We start from the raw sequence: 25,863 nt of genomic DNA, 5'->3' as shown, positions 1-25,863 counted from the left end.
CAGGGGCACTGCTTCTCTTTGGGAGAAGAATCTCCCCAGGACACCTAGTAGGCCTCAGGTCCCCAGGACCTCTGAGCCCTTCTCAGCCTGAGGAAATTGCTTTCCTTTCTTATGCTGTTTCTGAAGTACTCATGGGCCACTCTCTTCCCCACCTTACCTCTCTCCCTGGGTTCTCTGGGATCTTAAGATCAGCAGCAGCAGTACTAAAGGCAGATTGTCAGATATGTAAATTATTAGAGTCTTGATGTAGAGGCCCAGAGAGAAGTGTTTTAACAAATCCTCCACGTGACTCTGATTCTAGGCTACATTTTAAGAATGACTGACCATAGCACAATGCATTCAATAACTCAAAGTTTTGAAAGCAAGAACTTAGGTAATTTCTGTTTTTAGCCTTCAAAAATAGCAATACACCCCAACTTGAGGCCAAGGAAGCAAGAAGCCTGGATGTAATAAAACAAATAAACACTTAACACAACACATAAGCCTCTTGCACAGCAAAGGATCTGAACAGACATTTTTCCAAAGAAGGCATACAGATGGCCAACTGCTAAGTCACTTCAATCATGTCCTACTCTGTGCGACCCCATAGATGGCAGCCCACCAGGCTCCCCCATCCCTGGGATTCTCCAGGCAAGAACACTGGAGTGGGTTGCCATTTCCTTCTCCAATGCATGAAAGTGAAAAGTGAAAGTGAAGTTGCTCAGTCGTATCCGACTCTTAGCGACCCCATGGACTGCAGCCTACCAGGCTCTTCCATCCATGGGATTTTCCAGGCAAGAGTACTGGAGTCGGGTGCCATTGCCTTCTCCAACATATGAAACAGACACATGAAAATGACGGTCAACATTACAAATCATCAGGGAACACAAATCAAAGCCACAGTAAGACTTCACCTCACTCTTATTAAAATGACTATTACTAAAAAGACAAAAGGTAACAAGTGTTGGCAAGGATGTGGAAAAGAGGGAATCTTTGTGCACTCTTGGTAGGATGTAAATTAATGCAGCCACTATGGGAAACAGTATGGAGGTCTCTCAAAAAATTAGAAATAGAACTACCATCAGTTCAGTCACTCAGTCGTGTCCGACTCTTTGTGACCCCTTGAATCACAGCACGCCAGGCCTCCCTGTCCATCACCAACTCCCGGTGTTCACTCAAATTCATGTCCATTGAGTCGGTGATGCCATCCAGCCATCTCATCCTCTGTCGTTCCCTTCTCCTCCTGCCCCCAATTCCTCCCAGCATCAGGGTCTTTTCCAATGAGTTAACTCTTCGCATGAGGTGGCCAAAGTACTGGAGTTTCAGCTTTAGCATCATTCCTTCCAAAGAAATCCCAGAGCTGATCTTCTTCAGAATGGACTGGTTGGATCTCCTTGCAGTCCAAGGGACTCTCAAGAGTTCTCCAACACCACAGTTCAAAAGCATCAGTTCTTCGGTGCTCAGCTCTCTTCACAGCCCAACTCTCATATCCATACATGACCACTGGAAAAACTATAGCCTTGACTAGACGGACCTTTGTTGGTAAAGTAATGTCTCTGCTTTTGAATATGCTATCTAGGTTGGTCATGACTTTCCTTCCAAGGAGTAAGCGTCTTTTAATTTCATGGCTACAGTCACCATCTGCAGTGATTACCATACGATCCAGCAATTCCACTTCTGGCTATTTATCTAAAAAAATTGAAAATACTAACTCAGAGAAATATATGCACCCCCCCCATTCATTGCAGCATTATTTATACTAGCCAAGATATAAAAGCAAACTGTTCATCCATCAGTGGATGAATGGATAAAAAAAAGTGTGGTATATATTAAAAAAGAATAGTATTCAAGCATAAAAAAGAATAAAATCTTACATTGAGGGCATTATATTAAGTAAAATAAGTCAGACAAAGACAAATACTGTATAATCTCACTTTTATGTGGAATCTTAAAAAAAAAAAATGAGCACATACCTACAGGTTTCAAATTGATGGTTACCAGATGTAGGGGATGGGAAGTGGGCAAAATTGGTGAAGGGAGTTAAAAGGTACAAGCTTCCAATTATAAAATTAGAAAGTCATGGCTATGTAACATCAACTATGGTAACTATAGTTAGATATACGGTTTTACATATTTGAAAGTTGTTAAGAGAGTTAATCAAAAGTTCTCATCACAAGGTACAAAAAACCTTTGTAACAATGTATGTATGGTAAAGGAAGTGAACTAGACTAATTATGGTGATCATTTTATAATATCTACCAATATTGAATAGTGCCATACATCTAAAACTAAAATAATATTCTGTATCAATTGTATCTCAATTAAATAAACAGGTGTGCAATAAATATTTAAAGAATAAAAAACATAAGCATCTCTCTGATTTTTCTGAAAACAGAAAATAAAGACACCAATTAATATCTCAGTAGGTATTTTGATAAATTACCTGGCCACAAGAATTAACTTTAACAATAACAGATTTCTGAGCAAGCAAGTTCCATGAACAATGAGATATGGTAGAGGTGGGGTGATCTGGGGTCAGGAATGAATCTAGGAAAGCGAGATAATAAATGAAGGGCAGGTGCTGCCTCAAAACTGGGAAGAAAAATGTCATTTTCCTGGACCAGCATAAAATTCTAGAGAAGTTGGCCATCAAAACCTTTATTTCCAAAAGTGAGGTCTCAGAATGGCTCTGTAATGGTGATTATAAAAAGGGAGTGACTGAAGCTGCTCAAAAAAAAAAATCAGCTGTAAAACATAAGAAGCCCCAAATGTCCTGTGTCTATGACAGACAAATTTCCACTTTCCCTTTCTGCACATGAGCACAGTTGTACCTACATATGTGGTCACTTAGCTAGGGACTACTGTGTGACCAGGCCGTGTGAACAGAAGTGATGTGCATCATTCCAGGCCCGAGCCTTTTTATATAGCCTCCTTCCCACTTTTCCCTCCTGTGAAATGGAACAGGTTGGTGCTTAGACCCATCTCTGACCACATGAATGGGGGTCACAACCTCCAGTGGAAGCCAGAGAGAAGGAAACTGGATCCCTGAATAGCTGTGTGAGCACAGCAACTCACCAACCCACCCTGGACCACTACTAGATGAGAGAAATAATCTTCCTTAATCCCCTGGCTTATTGGGCTCCTTGGCACAGCAATTTAGACTAGAAAAATCAAGGTCCCCCGTGAAAAATCAAATTAATGTTTAGAATCCATTTGAGCCAATAGTACCAAAGCCCTCACAGCAGCTGCTTCATAAATAGTCACTAAGTGAACAAATGTGGCACCATCAGGAGCCGTTGGGGCAAGAGATGCCTGTCTGTCTCATAAAATATTCTGCCTGAAAGTAAATCTAAGTAGTGGCTTGCAATCTATAAACAGAAGAGCCTAGCACACAAATAGCAACAATGGGTTAAAATCAAATGAGACTCTGTGTGTGTACAATGTAGAAATGATTGCTAATTATACAGCAGTCATTTAAGTGATTTGCAGGTAGTAATCACAGTCACGGTCATTTTCCAAAACAAAAGATTTATACATGCACAGACATCTACAGACAGGTAAATTTGTTTTAACAAGTTTGATGAGACATCAATTGCTATGCTGATCATGGTCCATAAGAAAATGTAAATCCATTGCTACAATATGGAGAGTGAAAACAAAGTAGCTTTTTATGTACTCTGTAAAGGTAGTTTTTTTAGTATATGGCATATAAGTCCAACTCCATTTGCTGAATGTTTTGAAGGCCTACTATGTTAGAAGTATTGCAAAGAATTCAAAGATATCAGTAAAAACATTAATAAAGATATCCAAGGAGGCGAGTGTTCTATAAAACAGAGGTTTACATTTCTAAGAAATGATAATTAAGGACTGCCTGAGCCACTTCATGTTGAAACTTTCTGTGGGGTCTTGGTTTATGCCTATCACAAAAGTTGTTCTGATACTTAAATAAAATAACATACATAATGTATATAGTGAATTGAATGAGACCCCAGCAAATGGTAATTCCTTTCTTCATACTCTGTAATATAGTATCTCACAAACTTGAAATAATTTCCAAAATACTTCACTGGTGATTTGTTCTAGAGCCATAAAAACAGTTTTGCCTGTCTCAAGCCCAACATATATGTTAATGTTCACACACACGCTCCATCCAGAGTAAGTAGAGAGTGAAGCATTTAGCAAACCAAAGGGTAAATGGCCATGATGGATATCTGGGGATTCTGATGTAAGCAAGAAAGGTCCACTTTGGTTATTTATGCTGACAGTTGATTTATTGGAATGAAATTTGGTAGCTAAAGCAACCACAGAAAACTAAAAAAATGATTGCTCATTTACATTTTTCCGTAGTCATGGGGACAGTTGTTGCTGCTAAGTCGCTTCAGTCGTGTCCAACTCTGTACGACCCCATAGACGGCCGCCCACCAGGCTCCCCCGTCCCTGGGATTCTCCGGGCAAGAACACTGGAGTGGGTTGCCATTTCCTTCTCCAGTGCATGAAAGTGAAAAGTGAAAGTGAAGTCGCTCAGTCGTATCCGACTCTTAGCGACCCCATGGACTGCAGCCTACCAGCCTCCTCCATCCAACCATATCACTATTGGCATGGCCACCTTGAGACACTAGATGCGTCCTTAAATAATCTTCACTGGTTTCCTTGACTATCTCCTGGTGCTGCCCCAGGGCTACTGAGCCCTACGGCCTGAGACACTTGCCTGGCTTGCTAGACAGCTCCAAAGAGGGCTCATGCTCTTTCTGTGGTGCTAAACACTTTGTTGCAAATGTCAACCCATCTCTACTACCATCTACTTTATCAGTCTCCCTGGAGATGGGGTTAGGTTTTGCATGGCCAAAGCAGGTCCAGGGCTCCTCCGATCTGTCCACAAATACTGAGATTTTCCCAGAGTTGCTCCTGAGAGCAGATTAACACAGCCTAAAGTGCAGGAGAGTTAATATCCAAATGAGGAGGACTTTGGTAATTCTTCCTCTTCTCTGCCCCTGCTGGGCTGTTCTGAGACTGACCTCTGCGTACATATCATGGTTGTGTCTCACATAACGAAGCTACCAATGGTGTCTTCTTGAGAAGCTGTGGCCAGATCTGTAATGCACCACTTTGTATTTTCTTTCCTCCTGCTCTGCTCCACTTCTTCTTTTCTCCTCACTCTTGTTTCCCTGGCAAATTAAAAACAAAACAAAACAAACAAAAAAAAAACTTGGCATCTAAGATTTTCTTCTAGGCCTTTTTGTCTAGGGAACCAGTGCTATGTCAGTGTCATACCCTTAACTTTCACATTTCCAGGCTGGAGCAGTCAGATGGCTGATATTGGGCTGCACTGCTCATGTCCCACGTCAGTAAGCTGGAAGAGTGCCACTGCCTCATTAATGATCCTCTGGTGAGAAGGGGAGTCCTGTCTCTCATCTATTTGGAATTAACCTCAGCGAGGAAAAGTGTTTGGATTCTGGGGACTTCCCTGGTGGTCCGATGGTTAAGACTCTTTGCTTCCAGTGCAGGGGCCAGGGTTCAATCCCTGATCAGGGAACTAGAGCCCATGTGCCGCAGTTAGGATGTGGAGCAGCCAAATGAATTTTTTAAAATGCTGTTTGGATTCTGAACAATCACAGAGGTGACAAATTTCCCCTCTGAACCAGCTTAACCGTAGTAGTACTTCCCTCCTCTCCCTTGGGTTTCTCCATGTGGGTTGTCGTCTCTTGCAGCATCAACCCAAGGTATCTTCTCCACTTTCACCTCCTGACCCTGCCAAATCAGTTTTCATCTGTTCTAGACTCTCTGCTTCTCATATGCTTGTTGTTCCCATTTTCCCCATGAGACCACATATTCCATATCAATCCAATCTTACTAGCTACGCCCATTCGCCAAAGCAGAATTCATTTCTCTTTACATTTCATAGTCCACAGGCCAACCAGCCAGCTCTCACATCTAGCCCTGGCATTGGTCACCTCAGTTAGCATTCCAATTCTTTGCTGCCTGAAAAGTAAGAATAGATGATTTCAGGAATAAACAGAAAATGCTAGACATCTTATATCTTTTAGGACAGAGGAAGATTAAGCCAGAGTCAACAAGGATCCAGTTCTTTGGATTTGAACAAGGTAACCAGACATCTCGGTCTTTCTTTTTTAAAGAAGTGTCTGGGGAAAAGTCTTAGACTGTCTTCACAGGGGACTTTCTGATGACTGTAGATGCACTGAACTATAGCATCTATGTAGTCATCGATATTAATGCCTAGTTTGGTGAAAATGTACATTCCGTGTGACTGTTTAAAAACATCATTCATGCATGCAAACAAAAGTAGTAATGTTTTCTTTAGCCAGTCCTAACTTACTTTCATTAGCGATTTCTCACACTCAAATACTTCTGGGGATTTCCAAGGCACGCTAACATATTGCATCTTTTTCTCATGACCATAGATGCTGTATAGCATTATGCAGGTCTGCAGTCCTTAGGGGAACAACATATAAAGGGGCATCATTCCCACTGCAGACATCCTAGAGTTATTGCAACACTTTTTTCTGGCAGATAGAAGAAATGTGTTTTGTTTCAACAAAATAAGGTATTGAGAGTTTAGCTAAGCTGCTCTATAGTACTGTTGCTTCCACATCCATTTTGTTCACCCAAGAAGCCTGCAGTAACTTTAAATGGACGCTAGATCTGCCATACGAGTATTTGCCCCAGACAGCAGACAATAGAATCAGAAGCAAAAGACAGGTCCTCACATGACTTCCCCAGCAGCTCTTGTGATCAAGTTTCCCCTGCCTCCCAGAGCCTGTTAGCCTTATGTGCCCCTCAGGTAAGACCCTCATCAGTTCAGCTCAGTCGCTCAGTCATGTCTGACTCTTTGTGACCCCATGAATCGCAGCACTCCAGGCCTCCCTGTCCATCACCAACTCCCAGAGTTCACTCAGACTCACGTCCATCAAGTTAGTGATGCCATCCAGCCATCTCATCCTCTGTCGTCCCCTTCTCCTCCTGCCCCCAATCCTTCCCAGCATCAGAGTCTTTTCCAATGAGTCAGCTCTTCGCATGAGGTGGCCAAAGTACTGGAGTTTCAGCTTCAGCATCATTCCCTCTAAAGAAATCCCAGGGCTGATCTCTTTTAGAATGGACTGGTTGGATCTCCTTGCAGTCCAAGGGACTCTCAAGAGTCTTCTCCAACACCACAGTTCAAAAGCATCAATTCTTTGGTGCTCAGCCTTCTTCACAGTCCAACTCTCACATCTATAACATGACCACTGGAAAAGGCATAGCCTTGACTAGACGGACCTTTGTTGGCAAAGTAATGTCTCTGCTTTTGAATATGCTATGTAGGTTGGTCATAACTTTTCTTCCAAGGAGTAAGTGTCTTTTAGTTTCTTGGCTGCAATCACCATCTGCAGTGATTTTGGAGCCCAAAAAATAAAGTCTGACACTGTTTCCACTCTTTCCCCATCTATTTCCCATGAAGTGATGGGACCAGATGCCATGATCTTCATTTTCTGAATGTTGAGCTTTAAGCCAACTTATTCACTCTCCTCTTTCACTTTCATCAGGAGGCTTTTAAGTTCCTCTCCACTTTCTGCCATAAGGGTGGTGTCATCTGCATATCTGAGGTTATTGATATTTCTCTCGGCAATCTTGATTCCAGCTTGTGCTTCTTCCAGCCCAGCATTTCTCATGATGTTCTCTGCATATAAGTTAAATAACTTAAATAACTGACACAATGTGGTCCACTGGAGAAGGGAATGGCAAACCACTTCAGTATTCTTGCCTTGAGAACCCCATGAACAGTATGAAAAGGCAAGACCCTCATGGGACCTACCCAAATCCAGTTCTTTTGGTTTGAATTAGTCAATCTAGCCCTTGTTTGGAAATCCCAAAGCACTTCACCAGTCCTTAATCAAGGTATGTGCCAAAATCTTGCTCTTTGACTTGACCCTTGTATGTGGCCCGTAGAGATGTACTGGGCATTTCCTCCAGGATTTGTGAACAATAACTTCTTTATTTCAGTTTCTCTTGGATCTATTGCTGAACTGTGGCTCACCGTTCAGTACTCTGGGCTGCTCTTAACAAATGTTAATTTGTTAACATAAGTATAGTAAATCAATCTCCTGGCAGAGATAAGTAAGGGTACTGAAAAATGGGCACCTTCTAATTTTTACAAAGGTGCTGTAAGAACTAGTGGCAACTCTCTTTTTTTCCCCCCCACATAATTTCCTTGGGTTGGATCAGACATTGTCTTTAAAAACATTGTTCCAGCAGGGGTCTCTCTCTGCACATGGTACAATAAATTCTTAGAAGATGGAATAGAATATTTTCATTTTGCTTATCCATCTTACAATGTAAATGGATGTGGTTTTAAAATATGTCAAAATTCTTTTCTGACACAATCAGAAAACCACTAGAAAAGCATAATGTTTCATAGCATGATTTGGGTGATTAAACAGGTATGTTCACTATGTGATAATTCATCAAACAATGCATTTATGATTTTTAGGTAATTTGTGCTTATATATTATACCTCACAAAAAATGTTTCTTTTTTCAAGTTATAATCCATAATTTGACTTCTGTTTGCATGCTATCTCACTTTTGTTTCATTTCTTAAGTATCTGGAATAATAAAAATTGGCTATTTTATTTATGCATTGCATAAAACTTTATACATTTTCTGTAAATGATGATGCTTGGTGTATGCGTTGTTAGAAAAATAGGGGAAATTTAAAACATAACTGTAATATTCAAAAGAAAAATAAACTTTGTTTAAAGTGTGTATCATCCAGTAAAAATTTTGCGTTGGTTTTCTAATCATGAACTTTGACAAAAAGGCATTATCACTGTTGTCATCCAAGCTTTGTGGAAGGATCTGAGAGACCAGATGGGTATCTCTCCTATGATCTGCTCAGGAGCTTGGTCTGTACTTCCAGTGGGAACAGGTCAATGGGGGCCAATGGCTACTAAAATGTGGGCCTTCCTGATGAGGTTTGCTCCTCTCTAGTGTTAAGCAGCTGACATTTTTCTGAGCAGAAGAGAAATGGCCACAGACCACTTCTTGTCAAGTTAGCAAATGACACATGAAATACAGGTGCTTGAAAGAAATAGTTGTTGTTAAAGTAAAAATCAGAAAAAATTAAAATCCTATTAAAATTCTTAGTTAGAAAGCATCACTAACTCAATGGACATGAATCTGAGCAAACTCTGGGAGATGGTGAAGGAAAGAGAAGCCTGGTGAGCTGTAATCCATGGGTCACAAAGAGTCAGACACGACTCAGCAACTGAACAACAACAGCAAAAATTCTTGAGAACAGAGTTCTGCAAAGCACCAAGACTGCTGATTTTTTTTCTATGTTTTAATCTCAAGCTTTTGTTATTTTTCTTTTGCTTTATTTCTTTATGATTACACCATCTCACATCTTTTCCTGTCTCTATTTTTGTTTTCTTTAATCTCATTTCTCAAAATCATCTCTTAATTCTAAAAAAAAGTATCAACATTTAGTGGCACATTTTCATAAAGTAGATCTTTTTCCCTTTACAAAAATTAATATTGGGCCATGAAAAACTTCAATGTCTGAGCGCTAATAAAATAGAAAATATTAAGTGAAAAATATTTTATTCCCAATGACATTACCACTTACTTTTTAATAGTATTAGAGTAATTATCTTAATTCTCTCTTGGAAAACAACATCCATTTAGATCCTCTAATGAAGGAAATATATATTTGTAATGGACCAAATGGCAATATGCCCTTGTCTGAAGCAATCTCATTGTCCAATAAAGAACGAAGCACATTTAAGTGTGGTGCCTCTGAACATCAAGTATTATAAGAATTCCTAGTCAGCAGGATGCTATGCCAAAAGTACTCCATAAATTGGTTTATCCTTTCTTAACTATCTTGTGGCCTCAGTCTAAATATTTCTTTAATAGTAATAGTGACATCATGTTGATGTTTGACAGAAAATAACAAAATTCTGTAAAACAATTATCCTTCAATTAAAAATAAATGCATGAAAAAATAGTAATAGTAACATACTGGATAGTTCCAACAACATAGACCTTACTATCCTATGTTTATTAAATCAATAAATATTACAAATCCTTCATTGGGGAACACTTTTCACCATTTTATGTGAATATGTGTTTTGCTGCCTTGTTTCTTATGTGAGCCACGTCTCTGCCCTCTGTTTTGCTTATCGTTTCCTTTCTCTCTTGTTTGTTCAGCTTCTGTACAATCATTTCTCTTTGCTCTGCCCCTTGCTCCAGCCTCATGTTCATTTCAGCCTCCACCTTTTTTCCTTCACAGACCTCTTTGATTCCAGTTGACAGTTTAAGGTTTTTTTTTTTTTTCCTTTTTCTTTCCAGAGACTCCTGTTGCCATAGTGATACTTGATGATGAAGACCATGACTGCCTCCATTGGTACTCCGGTTGCTATAACAATGCCAGTTAACAGAGAATTCTGTGGAAACTTGCTAGAAGGATGCTAGCTTACACCTTTGTGTGGGACAGACTGCCAGGAAATGTTTCTTACAGCTATTGGCTGCTTGTAGCAGTAAAACTTAAGGCCATAAACTTAACGGCAGCTCATTCAGGAGCTGAAAAGACCAAGACACCAACATTTATATCTTCACACCCTGAAAAATTTCTCTCCCTTCCGTCTTTTTTTGCCCTCCCTTCCTATTCTATTTATGAGAGTAAAAGTACAAGTCACTCAGTCATGTCCGACTCTTTGCAACCCCATGGACTATACAGTCCATGGAATTCTTCAGGACAGAATACTGGAGTGGGTAGCCTTTCCCTTCTCCAGGGGATCTTCCCGACCCAGGAGTCGAACTGGGGTCTCCTGTATTGCAGATGGATTTTTTACCAGCTGAACTACCTGGGAACATACCTGCTATGGATTGAATTGTGTTCCCACAGAATTCATAGAATTGAGCATTAATCGGCAATGTGACTGTACTTAGAGACAGAGATTTTAGGAGGTAACCAAGACTAAATGAGGTTATAGGACTAGGGTTCTAATCCAATAGGATTGGTAGTCCTATAAGAAGAGGAAGCTAGATCCTTCTTTGTCTGTCTCTCTACCATGTGAGGGCACAGCAAGAAGGCAGCTGCCTGCAGTCCAGGAAGCCATAACCAGGGGCTGACTGTACCTGCGCCTTGTCCTTGGACTTCCCAACCTGCAGAATGTGAGAAGTTAATTTCTGTTGTTTAAGCCATCCAGTCTCTGGTATTTGTTACGGCAGTCAGAACTAGTACAATACTTCAATATTAATGTTTGTAGATCTTGTTAAAAGCTTTTGATTTTAGAGACATCAATTTCTGGAAACACATCCTAATAAGTTATAGAATATCACAATATGCATTATCAGTATTTTATTTTTGAATACTAGATGAACCAGAAGAAAAAGATAACAACATTGACTGCCATTTTTGTGATCTTTTTGTTATTGTTACAGCTTTTTTATTCTCAACAAAATATTTTAAAATGTGTAATTATCTTTATCTTTATATATATTATAACCCACTCATGAGAACCTGGAGGAAATATTTCTTTTATTTTGGTTTTTGCAGTTGTGTTACCTTCGTTGGCTGTAAAACTAAGCAGCTTACAACCAACCACAGTGATCTTCTCATCTGTGCCAACTTGTGTGGAGTAAGGAAACAACTATAGCATCAAAGCTTCCTCAGGACTGATGTCAAAAGAGCTAAAACTGCTTAAAAAAAAATAAGGTCTATTAAAAAAATATATTTCTAGTGACAGGTGTTCTAGTACAAAAAAATGTCAGAAAAATATCAAAAAGTGACCATACACAACCCGAAAGGAAGAAGAAATTTTTGGCACATTACAAAATGTGTTAAAGGAAAGGACATCAAAACAGAAATTTTGCTAATAAAGAGGTTATGGATCAGCTTATTCACTGGCTCCTAAATTTGCTTCTACAGAAGGTGTCAGTCAATATAACATTACTTTATTTGTGCAGAAATGAGGCACTATTATGTTGAAAAAAGCTGTGTCAATATGCTGTATTATCAATACATAATTTTACAGAAAATTTTGGAGTGTAAATACTCAGGAACTATTTGAGAATTCTTAGGGATTTCGAGGAAAATAGAGGTGGTGCTTGTAGAATGATATGGAAAGTAATTTCTAATTAAAATTGTTCTACTTGTGCTATAAAACCAGTTGATTTTTTTTATTATCATGGTTGAGCAAAAGTTTCTGTGTTAGTATCATTAATAACAATAACAATAGCTTTCTCTAATATGCCAGTCACTGTACTTAGTGATTCACATCAATGATCTCTATTTCTCACTACAAAATTGAAAGATGAGAAACTAATAGATGGGGAACAGGTCCTAAGAAGTAAGGTAACTTGTCTAACTTGGTCTCACTTGCATTATTTCCCTTTAAGGCTCAAGAATTTAAACTGACAATACAGTCCAAAGCACTATCAATCCAAGGAGCATACCACAAACTGTAAGGTGGGCCTTATATTCAGTTGCATAAATTCTGGAATCATAAAAACTGAATCTAATTAGTTGAACAATTACTACAAATGCATATTACCTTTAATTCAACTTGTTGGTTTATTTCTAGGACCATTTGAATATTAATCTCAAGCAATTTCCTTACCACTCCATCTTGATGAGCCAGGTAAGATGTGTCTTGAAAAAAGCAAATGAAATTTATGGAAATTTATGTGATTTCACACTAGTTTTAACTATTCAAGAGAACTTCTAACCTGAAAATGTAGAGACTTTGATCTCCAAGCTCCTGCAGCTTTGAGTGACTGAAATGCTCTGTGTGTGCAAGTGTGTGTGTAGAGAGAAAAAAAATGAGTAAGTGAACCAGAATGGAAACAGTCAAGAAGAATCATGTTTGTTGTTGTTACATTTTGTGATTTGCAATTTGTCATTGTCATCATATGAGTAACAGATTAGAAGTTATGGCAGTATATCTGTTGTTGCTATTTAGTCGCTAAGTCGTTTCCAACTCTTTTGTGACCCCATGGACTGTAGCCTGCCAGGTTCCTCTGCCTATGGGATTTCCCAGGCAAGAATACTGGAGTGGGTTGCCATTTCCTTCTCCAGAGGATTTTCCCAACCCATGGATCAAACTCCTGTCTCCTGTATTGGTATGCAGATTCTTTACCACTGAGTGGCCAGGGAATTCCCATTGCAGTATACAACTATAACCAATTTTGGGACATCTACATATTGCTAATTGACATATAATATAAATAAACTGACCTTCTGAGTATTGTGATTTTGCACTGTTTTTGGTCCCTGGAAACGCTAAAGTATGAATAATTCCATCTAATATCTGGGCTTTTCAAATTAAACCTTTTATTTCTTAGGGGGGAGAAAATCCCATCAATAAAATGTTCTTCAAAGAACTGTCTTTTCTTTGAAAATGCTTATATCATATGGAGCTTCTCCACAGAAATATGAGTCATCTCATATTTCTCAGAGGTGCTTCCATTGAAAGGTGGAGAGAATGGAATTTTAGGTATAGATTGGAGGAAGGTGAGACTAACCCAGCAGGCAATGAAGCAAAGGCCTGTGAACTTCTGGACTGTTTAACACCTGATGACTCAATGCTCTGTGGTTCCCAACTCCTTTCATGTGCTAATCCCAGGTAATAGAGTCTTCCTAGTTCTAAAGTCTTGGGTAGTCCAGAGTATTTCCCTCAGGTTAGTATTTACATGGAATGAGAAGCACTGACTCTCCTTTATTGATCCCTAAAAATTAGCAGATCAGTAAGTGACATCGATATGGTGTGGTAAGGAAAACACTGCGTGAAGAATCAAGAGATCTGCCACCTTATCCAAGCCTTCTCACTCTCTAAATAACTTTATTTCTGGACTTCAACTTTTTTCTCAAAAACATTTCTGGGGTGTTATAAAGAAGGAACAAGTGATGTGCCACAGTAGTTTCCAGCTGGGAAATCCAACAGAAGGAGGCTTTGTTAACATACAGAATTATATGTTAACATATAGAATCGTAATGCTGGTTGCAGTCTCAGGATTATAATTCACTATCTTTGCATCTGTGCATTTGATAAGAGCTTCAGGTGCTTTTGATATCAGGTCTGTGGACTCAATAAAGATGATGCTGAATTTTAAAGATTGTTTTTTCAATGTATTCTTCAATGGAGGCAGATGGCAAAACAACAAAACCCAATTTTAACTAAAAGCAATTTATGATGACTAAAGAATACAATATGAGTACACAGTTCTCTGAGGTTTATGTTTGATCCTATGTTAAAATTTAAAACGTCAAGAGGAATTCAAAAGTAAGCAACTATCTACTGTGAGTTTCCCTTTATAGTAAAAAGAGATGGATCCCGAACAACCACACTGTTAGATAGACAGGCGCACAGAGAGAGTCCAGAAGCATGTGCAAAACTGTCTCTTGGGTTCAAGTTGATTATTGCGATCTCTACATGACTCACAGAAGCAGAGATTCACAGTTGACTTCTTCACTTTTGTCTGTATTTCCTTAAAGACTTGAAGCCCCAAATTAAAAATGCCAAGGCATATCCACGTGGTCATTCCTCTGAAGCTGGACATTGCAGGATGACCAGGAAACTTTGCCCCTTTTGATTTTATCTTTCCTGTCCCTCTCCTTTTTCCCACTCCTTGGTCATTTTAACTCTAGGTTTGCCTTGCCTTCCTTTTTCAAAAACAATTTTATTGGAATATAAATTATAAACCATATAATATACTTCTATGGTTTTTAGTATATTCACAGATTTGTGCAACCATCACAAAAATCAATTTTAGGACATATTCATCACTCCCTCCAAAAACCACACTCCTTAGCTGTGGCCCTTTTCCCACAGACCCTGACTACCATAATCTATTTTTTGTCACTATAGATTTGCCTATTCTGGACATTGCACACAGGTGGGATCATGCAATATTTTCTTTACTTTCTTTCAGAGTCCACTCTCGTCTACCTTTGGTTTTACCTCTTGAGTTAGATTGTTCCTAGCTAGACAGAGCTAGGGACGGAAAGAGATTCTAATCCTGTATTAGGAGGTAATTGGAAGGTAAACACTACCTGGTAAAGATCTTTTTAGCAGCTCTTTTAGTCAGCTTTACTAAAAGGCCTTCTCCATTATTCTCACCTTGGGAAATGGCTGGATCTGATGAGGCTGTTGGAAACAAAGGGGGGAAAAAAGAAAATCTCTGTACAAATAAATTTCTTAATTAATAAACTCCTTTTTTAGAGCAATTTTAGATTCATAGCAAAATTGAGTGGAAAGTACAGAGAGCTCTCATATACCTCCTGTTCTAACACACGTACTACCACATCCATTATGAACCTCCCACACTAGAGAGGTACGTTATTTACAAACGATGAACCTACACTGGCATATGCCTGCATGCATACTCAAACACATCCAAATTTTTGCAACCCCATGGACTGTAGACAGCCAGGCTCCTCTATCCATGAGATTTTCCAGACAAGAGTATTGGAGTGGGTAGCTATTTCCTTCCCCAGGGGAACCTCCCAACCCACAGATTGAACCAGCATCTCCCGCAGGTCCTTCATTGTAGGCAAATTCATTACCATTGAGCCACCAGGGATTGTCACTCAAAGTCTGTAGTTTACATTGTTTCATTTTTGGTGGTGTATAGTCTATGAATTTTGACAAATGTATAACATCTATCCCCCATTGTGGTATCACACAGAATCATTGCTCTATCCTAAAAATCCTCTGGGCTCTGCCTATTCACCCCACCCCACTACCGCCAATCCCTGGCAATCACTGATCTTTTACTGTTTCCATAGTTTTGCCTTATTCAGAGTGTCATACTGTTCGAATCATGTAGCTTTCAGTTTGCCTTCTTTCAATTACTAATATGTATTTAAGGTTTTTCTATGTCTTTCTGTGGCTTAGTATCTTATTTCTTTTTAGCACTGAATAATATTGTGTTGTCTAGATGTACCACAGTTTATTTATCCATTCACTTACTGAAGGATATCCTAGTTCCTTGAAAGTCTTGGCAATTATGAGTAAAGCTGTTTTATTTTTTTATTATTTATTATTATTTTTTTTTTGTTTAAGGGGCTTGACAGTAGTTTTATTTATTTTTTTTTCTTTTCAATTTTAAAATCTTTAATTCTTACATGCGTTCTCAAACATGAACCCCCCTCCCACCTCCCTCCCCACAACATCTCCCTGGGCCATCCCCATGCACCAGCCCCAAGCATGCTGCATACTGCATCAGACATAGACTGGTGAATCGATTCTTACATGATAGTATACATGTTAGAATGCCATTCTCCCAAATCATCCCACCCTCTCCCTCTCCCTCTGAGTCCAAAAGTCCGTTATACACATCTGTGTCTTTTTTGCTGTCTTGCATACAGGGTCATCATTGCCATCTTTCTATATTCCATATATACATGTTAGTATACTGTATTAGTGTTTTTCTTTCTGACTTACTTCACTCTGTATAATCGGCTCCAGTTTCATCCATCTCATCAGAACTGATTCAAATGAATTCTTTTTAATGGCTGAGTAATACTCCATTGTGTATATGTACCACAGCTTGCTTATCCATTCATCTGCTGATGGACATCTAGGTTGTTTCCATGTCCTGGCTATTATAAACAGTGCTGCGATGAACATTGGGGTACATGTGTCTCTTTCAATTCTGGTTTCCTCGGTGTGTATGCCCAGCAGTGGGATTGCTGGGTCATAAGGTAGTTCTATTTGCAATTTTTTAAGGAATCTCCACACTGTTCTCCATAGTGGCTGTACTAGTTTGCATTCCCACCAACAATGTAGGAGGGTTCCCTTTTCTCCACACCCTCTCCAGCATTTATTGCTTGCAGATTTTTGGATCACAGCCATTCTGACTGGTGTGAAGTGGTACCTCATTGTGGTTTTGATTTGCATTTCTCTAATAATGAGTGATGTTGAGCATCTTTTCATGTGTTTGTTAGCCATCCGTATGTCTTCTTTGGAGAAATGTCTATTTAGTTCTTTGGCCCATTTTTTGATTGGGTCGTTTATTTTTCTGGAATTGAGCTGCATAAGTTGCTTGTATATTTTTGAGATTAGTTGTTTGTCAGTTGCTTCATTTGCTATTATTTTCTCCCATTCAGAAGGCTGTCTTTTCACCTTGCTTATATTTTCCTTTGTTGTGCTGAAGCTTTTAATTTTAATTAGATCCCATTTGTTTATTTTTGCTTTTATTTCCAGAATTCTGGGAGGTGGATCATAGAGGATCCTGCTGTGATTTACATCGGAGAGTGTTTTGCCTATGTTCTCCTCTAGGAGTTTTATAGTTTCTGGTCTTACATTTAGATCTTTAATCCATTTTGAGTTTATTTTTGTGTGCGGTGTTAGAAAGTGATCTAGTTTCATTCTTTTACAGGTGGTTGATCAGTTTTCCCAGCACCACTTGTTAAAGAGATAGTCTTTACTCCATTGTATATTCTTGCCTCCTTTGTCAAAGATAAGGTATCCATATGTGTGTGGATTTATCTCTGGGCTTTCTATTTTGTTCCATTGATCTATACGTCTGTCTTTGTGCCAGTACCATACTGTCTTGATGACTGTGGCTTTGTAGTAGAGCCTGAAGTCAGGCAAGTTGATTCCTCCAGTTCCATTCTTCTTTCTCAAGATTGCTTTGGCTATTCGAGGTTTTTTGTATTTCCATACAAATCTTGAAATTATTTGTTCTAGTTCTGTGAAAAATATGGCTGGTAGCTTGATAGGGATTGCATTGAATTTGTAAATTGCTTTGGGTAGTATACTCATTTTCACTATATTGATTCTTCCAATCTATGAACATGGTATATTTCTCCATCTATTAGTGTCCTCTTTGATTTCTTTCATCAGTGTTTTATAGTTTTCTATATATAGGTCTTTAGTTTCTTTAGGTAGATATATTCCTAAGTATTTTATTCTTTTCGTTGCAATGGTGAATGGAATGGTTTCCTTAATTTCTTTTTCTACTTTCTCATTATTAGTGTATAGGAATGCAAGGGATTTCTGTGTGTTGATTTTATATCCTGCAACTTTACTATATTCATTGATTAGCTCTAGTAATTTTCTGGTGGAGTCTTTAGGGTTTTCTATGTAGAGGATCATGTCATCTGCAAACAGTGAGAGTTTTACTTCTTCTTTTCCAATTTGGATTCCTTTTATTTCTTTTTCTGCTCTGATTGCTGTGGCCAAAACTTCCAGAACTATGTTGAATAGTAGTGGTGAAAGTGGGCACCCTTGTCTTGTTCCTGACTTTAGGGGAAATGCTTTCAATTTTTCACCATTTAGGATAATGTTTGCTGCGGGTTTGTCATATATAGCTTTTATTATGTTGAGGTATGTTCCTTCTATTCCTGCTTTCTGGAGAGTTTTTATCATAAATGGATGTTGAATTTTGTCAAAGGCCTTCTCTGCATCTATTGAGATAATCATATGGTTTTTATTTTTCAATTTGTTAATGTGGTGAATTACATTGATTGATTTGTGGATATTGAAGAATCCTTGCATCCCTGGGATAAAGCCCACTTGGTCATGGTGTATGATCTTTTTAATGTGTTGTTGGATTCTGATTGCTAGAATTTTGTTGAGGATTTTTGCATCTATGTTCATCAGTGATATTGGCCTGTAGTTTTCATTTTTTGTGACATCTTTGTCAGGTTTTGGTATTAGGGTGATGGTGGCCTCATAGAATGAGTTTGGAAGTTTACCTTCCTCTGCAATTTTCTGGAAGAGTTTGAGGAGGATAGGTGTTAGCTCTTCTTGAAATTTTTGGTAGAATTCAGCTGTGAAGCCATCTGGACCTGGGCTTTTGTTTGCTGGAAGATTTCTGGTTACAGTTTCAATTTCCATGCTTGTGATGGGTCTGTTAAGATTTTCTATTTCTTCCTGGTTCAGTTTTGGAAAATTGTACTTTTCTAATAATTTGTCCATTTCTTCCATGTTGTCCATTTTATTGGCATATAACTGCTGATAGTAGTCTCTTATGATCCTTTGTATTTCTGTGTTGTCTGTTGTGATCTCTCCATTTTCATTTCTAATTTTATTGATTTGATTTTTCTCTCTTTGCTTCTTGATGAGTCTGGCTAATGGTTTGTCAATTTTATTTATCCTTTCAAAGAACCAGTTTTTGGCTTTGTTGATTTTTGCTATGGTCTCTTTTCTTTTGCATTTATTTCTGCCCTAATTTTTAAGATTTCTTTCCTTCTACTAACTCTGGGGTTCTCCAATTCTTCCTTTTCTAGTTGCTTTAGTTGTAGAGTTAGGTTATTTATTTGACTTTTTTCTTGTTTCTTGAGGTATGCCTGTATTGCTATGAACTTTCCTCTTAGCACTGCTTTTATAGTGTCCCACAGGTTTTGGGTTGTTGTGTTTTCATTTTCATTAGTTTCTATGCATATTTTGATTTCTTCTGTGATTTGTTGGTTATTCAAAAGTGTGTTGTTCAACCTCCATATGTTGGAATTTTTAATAGTTTTTCTCCTGTAATTGAGATCTAATCTTAATGCATTATGGTCAGAAAAGATGCTTGGAATGATTTTGATTTTTTTGAATTTATCAAGTTTAGATTTATGGCCCAGGATGTGATCTATCCTAGAGAATGTTCCATGAGCACTTGAAAAAAAGGTAAAATTCATTGTTTTGGGGTGAAATGTCCTATAGATATCAATTAGGTCTAACTGGTCTAATGTGTCATTTAAAGTTTGTGTTTCTTTGTTAATTTTCTGTTTAGTTGATCTGTCCATAGGTGTGAGTGGGGTATTAAAGTCTCCCACTATTATTGTGTTATTGTTGATTTCCCCTTTCATACTTGTTAGCGTTTGTCTTACATATTGCGGTGCTCCTATATTGGGTGCATATATATTTATAATTGTTATATCTTCTTCTTGGATTGATCCTTTGATCATTATGTAGTGGCCTTGTTTGTCTCTTTTCACAGCCTTTGTTTTAAAGTCTATTTTATCAGATATGAGTATTGCCACTCCTGCTTTCTTTTGGTCTCTATTTGCGTGGTATATCTTTTTCCAGCCCTTCACTTTCAGTCTGTATGTGTCCCTTGTTCTGAGGTGGGTCTCTTGTAAGCAGCATATAGAGGGGTCTTGTTTTTGTATCCAATTGGCCAGTCTTTGCCTTTTGGTTGGGGCATTCAACCCATTTACGTTTAAGGTAATTATTGATAAGTATGATCCCGTTACCATTTACTTTATTGTATTGGATTCGGGTTTATACACCCTTTTGTGTTTCCTGTCTAGAGAATATCCTTTAGAATTTGTTGGAGAGCTGGTTTGGTGGTGCTGAATTCTCTCAGCTTTTGCTTGTCTGTAAAGCTTTTGATTTCTTCTTTGTATTTGAATGAGATCCTTGCTGGGTACGGTAATCTGGGCTGTAGGTTGTTGCCTTTCATCACTTTAAGTATGTCTTGCCATTCCCTCCTGGCCTGAAGAGTTTCTATTGAAAGATCAGCTGTTATCCTTATGGGAATCCCCTTGTGTGTTATTTGTTGTTTTTCCCTTGTTGCTTTTAATATTTGTTCTTTGTGTTTGATCTTTGTTAATTTGATTAATATGTGTCTTGGGGTGTTTCACCTTGGGTTTATCCTATTTGGAACTCTCTGTGTTTCTTGGACTTGGGTGATTATTTCCCTCCCCATTTTAGGGAAGTTTTCAACTATTATCTCCTCAAGGATTTTCTCACGATCTTTCTTTCTGTCTTCTTCTTCTGGGACTCCTATAATTCGAATGTTGGAGCGTTTCATATTGTCCTGGAGGTCTCTGAGATTGTCCTCATTTCTTTTAATTCATTTTTCTTGTTTCCTCTCTGATTCATTTATTTCTACCATTCTATCTTCTATTTCACTAATCCTGTCTTCTGCCTCTGCTATTCTACTATTTGTTGCCTCAAGAGTGTTTCTGATCTCATTTATTGCATTATTCATTATATTTTGACTCTTTTTTATTTCTTCTAAGTCCTTGTTAAACCTTTCTTGCATCTTCTTAATCCTTGTCTCTAGGCTATTTGTCTGTGATTCCAGTTTGATTTCACGATTTTGGATCATTTTCACTATCAATATTCAGAATTCTTTCTCAGGTAGATTCCCTACCTCTTCCTCTTTTGTTTGGTTTGGTGGGCAACTCTCCTGTTCCTTTACTTGCTGAGTATTCCTCTGTCTCTTCATCTTGGTTATATTGCTGCATTTGGGGTGGCCTTTTTATATTCTGGTAATTTGTGGAGTTCTCTTTATTGTGGAGCTTCCTCACTGTGGGTGGGGTTCTATCAGTGGCTTGTCAAGGTTTCCTGGTTAGGGAGGCTTGTGTTGGAGTTCTGGTGGGTGGAGCTGGGTTTCTTCTCTCTGGAGTGCAGTGGAGTGACCAGTAATGGGTTATGAGACATCAAAGGTTTTGGAATAACTTTGAGTTGCCTGTATATTGAAGCTCAGGGAAGTGTTTCTGTGTTGCTGGAGAATTTACGTGGTATGTCTTGTTTTGGAACTTGTTGGCCCTTGGTTGGAGCTTGGTTTCAGTGTAGGTATGAAGGCATTTGATGAGCTCCTATTGCTTAATGTTCCCTGAATTCAAGAGTTCTCTAATGTTTTCAGGCTTTGGATTTAAGCCTCCTGCTTCTGGTTTTCAGTTTTATTTTTTGACAGTAGCCTCTAGACTTCTCCATCTATACAGCACCGGTGATAAAACATCTAGGTTAAAGATGAAAAGTTTCTCCACATTGAGGGACACTCAGAGCAGTTCACTGAGTTACAAGGAGAAGAGAAGATGGAGGGGGTAGTTAGAGGTAACTGGAATGAGATGCGGTGAGATCAAAAGAGGAGAGAGCAAGCTAGCCAGTAGTCACTTCCTTATGTGCGTTCCATAGTCTGGACTGCTCAGAGGTATTTACGGAGTTATACGGGGAAGAGGAGAGGGAGGGAGTAGACAGAGGTGGCCAGGAGGATAAGAGAGAGGAATGAGAAGGAGAGAGACAAATCCTGCCAGTAACCAGTTCCTTAGGTGTTCTCCACCGTCTGGAACACACAGAGATTCACAGAGTTGGATAGAGAAGAGATGGGGGAGAAAAGAGACAGAGGCCACCTGGTGGAGAAAAAGGAGAGTCCAAAGGAGGAGAGAGTGGTCAAGCCAGTAATCTCGCTCTCAGGTAAACTTGGGTAGTGAAGTTTGGGTTTTTAAATGTACAAAATTGACAACAAAAACCTAAGAGCAAAGATTAAAAATCTAGAGTAGAGGTTGGATTTTCAAAAATACAATATTAAAGAAAAGAAGCAGAAGGAAAAAGGAAGAAAGAAAAAAAAAGAGGAAAAAAAAAGAAAACAAAAACAAACAAAAAAAACCAAGAATTATTAAAAAAAAAAAAAAAAACCCACCAACAACCACCCATAGACTATATATGGTGTTTGCCTTAAAAAAAAAAAAAGTCTTTTTTTTAAAAAATAGTAATAGTAGGTTATAGAAATAAAAATTAGAGGAGAAATAGAAGACTTAACAATTTAAAAAAAAAGTTAGAAAAAAAGAAAAAAAAAAGGAATGATTTTAAAAATAGTAAAAATATCTGGCCCTTCTCTGATGTTGTGGGCCGTGTGGGATCACTTCCAAGGAAGTTCCCTCTGTTTAACTTCTTCTGTTTGCTGGTTTTTTAGGCTCACTAGTTCAGTCGCGCTGTGGGGAGGGGGGATGCTGCAAACAAATAGCACTGTCGTGTGCACTCAGTGTCTCAGCCCCGCTTGACCTGTCCCTTCTTGCGGCGCACAAACCACTCCGGCTCTACGATGCTCAGCCGGGAACCGTCTGAGGCCGGTCCTAGGCTGCGTGCACTTCCCTGGTCTAAGCCGCTCAGGCTCGGCACTCAGGCAGCCCTCAGAGGCACAGATTCAGTTGGGACTGCATTTTGTGCCCTTCCCAGGTCCGAGTAGCTCAGGAGTTTGGCGAGCTCGATCGCTGCGACTTGTCGCCTTTTCTGCCGCTGCTGCTCAGTTTTCTGGGTGGACCGCTGGCGCCCCTTGTGAGGCAGATGGTGACTGCCCAGCACCCCCAGAAGTCTTAGCAAAGGAGCCTGCTTGCAGTTAGGTAAGTAAAGTCTCTCCGGGTCTGCAATTGCCCCTTTCCAGTCCTTACGGCTCTGCCTGCCTGTCCCCAGCGGGGGATGGTCTGCAGCCGGCTTTTTCTGTTCCGTCCTTTGTTCTGTGCTCGGTCCTGGCGGTGTCTTACGTTCGAGCTATTCGTGCGGTAGCTATCCCACAGTCTGGTTTGCTAGCCCAAGTTAGATCGTTCTGGTTGCGCCCGATTCTTACAAAGCACTGCAGCCCGTGCCTCCCGCGCTTGCCTGCCCTGCCCCCACTAGTTTATGGCAGATGCAGGCGTCTGTGCTGCTTTTCCGCTGGGGGAGTTACTGTTGGGCTTGTAATCTGTTGGTTTTAATTATTTATTTATTTTTCCCTTCCTGTTATGTTGCCCTCTGTGTTTCCAAGGCTCGCCACAGACTCGGCCGGGAGAGTGTTTCCTGGTGTTTGGAAACCTCTCTTCTTAAAATTCCCTTCCCGGGACGGAGCTCCCTCCCCACCTCTTTTGTCTCCTTTTTCGTCTTTTGTATTTTTTCCTACCTGTTTTTGAAGACAATGGTCTGCTTTTCTGGTTGCCTGATGTCCTCTGCCAGCCTACAGAAGTTGTTTTGTGGACTTTGCTCAGCGTTGAAATGTTCTTTTGAGGAATATGTGAGGGAGAAATTGGTCTTCCCATCCTATTCCTCTGCCATCTTTCTGGCAACTCTAAAGCTGTTTTAAAAACATCTATAAGCAGGTTTTTGTGTGGACATAAGCTACAATCCATAGGGTTGCAGAAAAGCTGGACACAGCTTATCAAGTAAACAACAAAAATGTGTTCAATAAATACCAAGGAGTATGATTATGGTAAGAGTATGTTCAGTTTTGTAAGAAACTACTGAACTGTCTTCCAAAGTGGCTGTACACATTTTGCATTCCCACCAACAATGAGTGAGAGTTTCTCTTACTCCATATCCTCTCAGGCAGTTGGTGTTGTCAGTGCTTTAAATTCTGGCCTTTATAATAGGTCTATAGGGATATCTCATCGCTGCTTTAATTTCAATTTCCTGGTAACATATGATGTGGGACACATTCTGTATACTTATTGTCATCTGTATATTTTCTTTGGTGAAGATACATTTACAGTAAGTCCAAATCCACTTTCAAATAACACTGTAGCAATTCACAGGTAGTGTATGACCTTATAATAATAAAATATTTCTAATTTCTCCTTCCAATTCATGTATCATTGCCATAATTCATAAAATCTATATGTAAACTAAGATCATGGCATCTGGTCCCATCACTTCATGGAAAATAGATGGGGAAACAGTGGAAACGGTGGCTGACTTTATTTTTCTGGGCTCCAAAATCATTGCAGATGGTGATTGCAGCCATGAAATTAAAAGATGCTTACTCCTTGGAAGGAAAGTTATGACCAACCTGCTGCTGCAACCCCATAGACGGCAGCCCATCGGGCTTCCCCATCCCTGGGATTCTCCAGGCAAGAACACTGGAATGGGTTGCCATTTCCTTCTCCAATGCTTGAAAGTGAAAAGTGAAAGTGAAGTCGCTTAGTCGTGTCTGACTCTTTGCAACCCCATGGACTGCAACCCATTAGGCTCCTCCATCCATGGGATTTTCCAGGCAAGAATACTGGAGTGGGGGTGCCATCGCCTTCTCTGATGACCAACCTAGACAGCATATTAAAAAGCAGAGATATTACTTTGTCAACAAAGATCCATCTAGTGAAGGCCATGGTTTTTCCAGTGGCTATGTATGGATGTGAGAGTTGGACTATAAAGAAAGCTGAGTGCTAAAGAATTTATGCTTTTAAACTATGGTGTTGGAGAAGACTCTTGAGAGTCCCTTGGACTGCAAGAAGATCCAACCAGTCCATCTTAAAGGAGATCAGTCCTGGGTGTTCATTGGAAGGATTGATGCTGAAGCTGAAACTCCAATACTTTGGCCACCTGATGCAAAGGGCTGACTCATTGGAAAAGACCCTGGTGCTGGGAAAGATTGAGGGCAGGAGGAGAAGGGGACGACCGAGGATGAGATGGTTGGATGGCATCACAGACTCAATGGACATGGGTTTGGGTGGACTCTGGGTGTCGGTGATGGACAGGGAGGCCTGGCATGCTGAGGTTCATGGAGTTGCAGAGTTGGACATGACTGAGTGACTGAACTGACTGATATGTAAACAATTATAATTCAATACATTGTTGTTTTTATTATTTTGAACAAATGGTTAAAAATAAAAGTGAAATTATTTTATCTTCACAAATTCATTCTTCAATGGTCTTCCTTTATGCAAATCTGAGTTTCTGATCTATATCCTTTTCCTTCTCTCTAAAGAACTTCTTGTAATATTTCATGCAAGGTAGGTCTACTGGAAACAAATTCCTTTAACTTTTGTTTGTGTGAGAAAGTATTTCTCCTGTATTTGAAGCCGAATTTTCCAGTGCACAGAATTCTGGGTAGTGCTTTCATTGTGTTTTTGTCTCTAGACTTCAAATGTTTTACTCCATGCTCTTCTTCCTTGCATGGTTTCTTTGCTCCTCTAAAGGTAAGGTGTTTTTTGCTTTTGGCTTCTCTCAAGATTTTTCTTGCTCTTTCATTTTCTGAAACTTTAGTATGCTATGTCTAAGTGTAGGTATTTTTGATATTTATTCTGTTTCATGTTCTTTATGCTTATTGAGTCTGGTTTGGTGTTTGCCAATAATTAGGGGAATTCTCTGCCATAACTTCTTCCATTCTCTTCTGTTTCTTTTTCTCTCCCTAATCTTTCTAGATGTTGCATTTTGTAATTGTCTCACAGTTCTTGACTATTCAGCTCTGGTTTTTCTTT

At 39.2% G+C, this 25,863-nt stretch overlaps 1 long non-coding RNA gene across 2 annotated transcripts in view; it reads left to right on the top strand.

The window, feature by feature from the left end:
* LOC138425380 (uncharacterized) overlaps positions 1 to 25,299 on the top strand; it is a 35,952-nt gene extending 10,653 nt beyond the window's left edge. The window contains exons 2-7 of one of the 2 annotated variants that reach the window (XR_011251193.1): positions 10,323 to 10,377; positions 11,533 to 11,691; positions 12,375 to 12,444; positions 12,560 to 12,616; positions 22,877 to 23,040; positions 24,394 to 25,299. This is a non-coding gene — a long non-coding RNA (uncharacterized lncRNA). Of the gene's footprint in view, positions 1 to 10,322; positions 10,378 to 11,044; positions 11,148 to 11,532; positions 11,692 to 12,374; positions 12,445 to 12,559; positions 12,617 to 22,876; positions 23,041 to 24,393 lie in introns of those variants that run through there. The other variant, XR_011251194.1, reaches the window with a different exon arrangement.
* Positions 25,300 to 25,863: the final 564 nt, after the last annotated feature.

Source organism: Ovis canadensis, chromosome 1, assembly GCF_042477335.2.
Source record: "Ovis canadensis isolate MfBH-ARS-UI-01 breed Bighorn chromosome 1, ARS-UI_OviCan_v2, whole genome shotgun sequence".
Lineage (NCBI taxonomy): Eukaryota > Metazoa > Chordata > Mammalia > Artiodactyla > Bovidae > Ovis > Ovis canadensis.
This window is presented reverse-complemented; position numbering and strand designations above follow the sequence as displayed.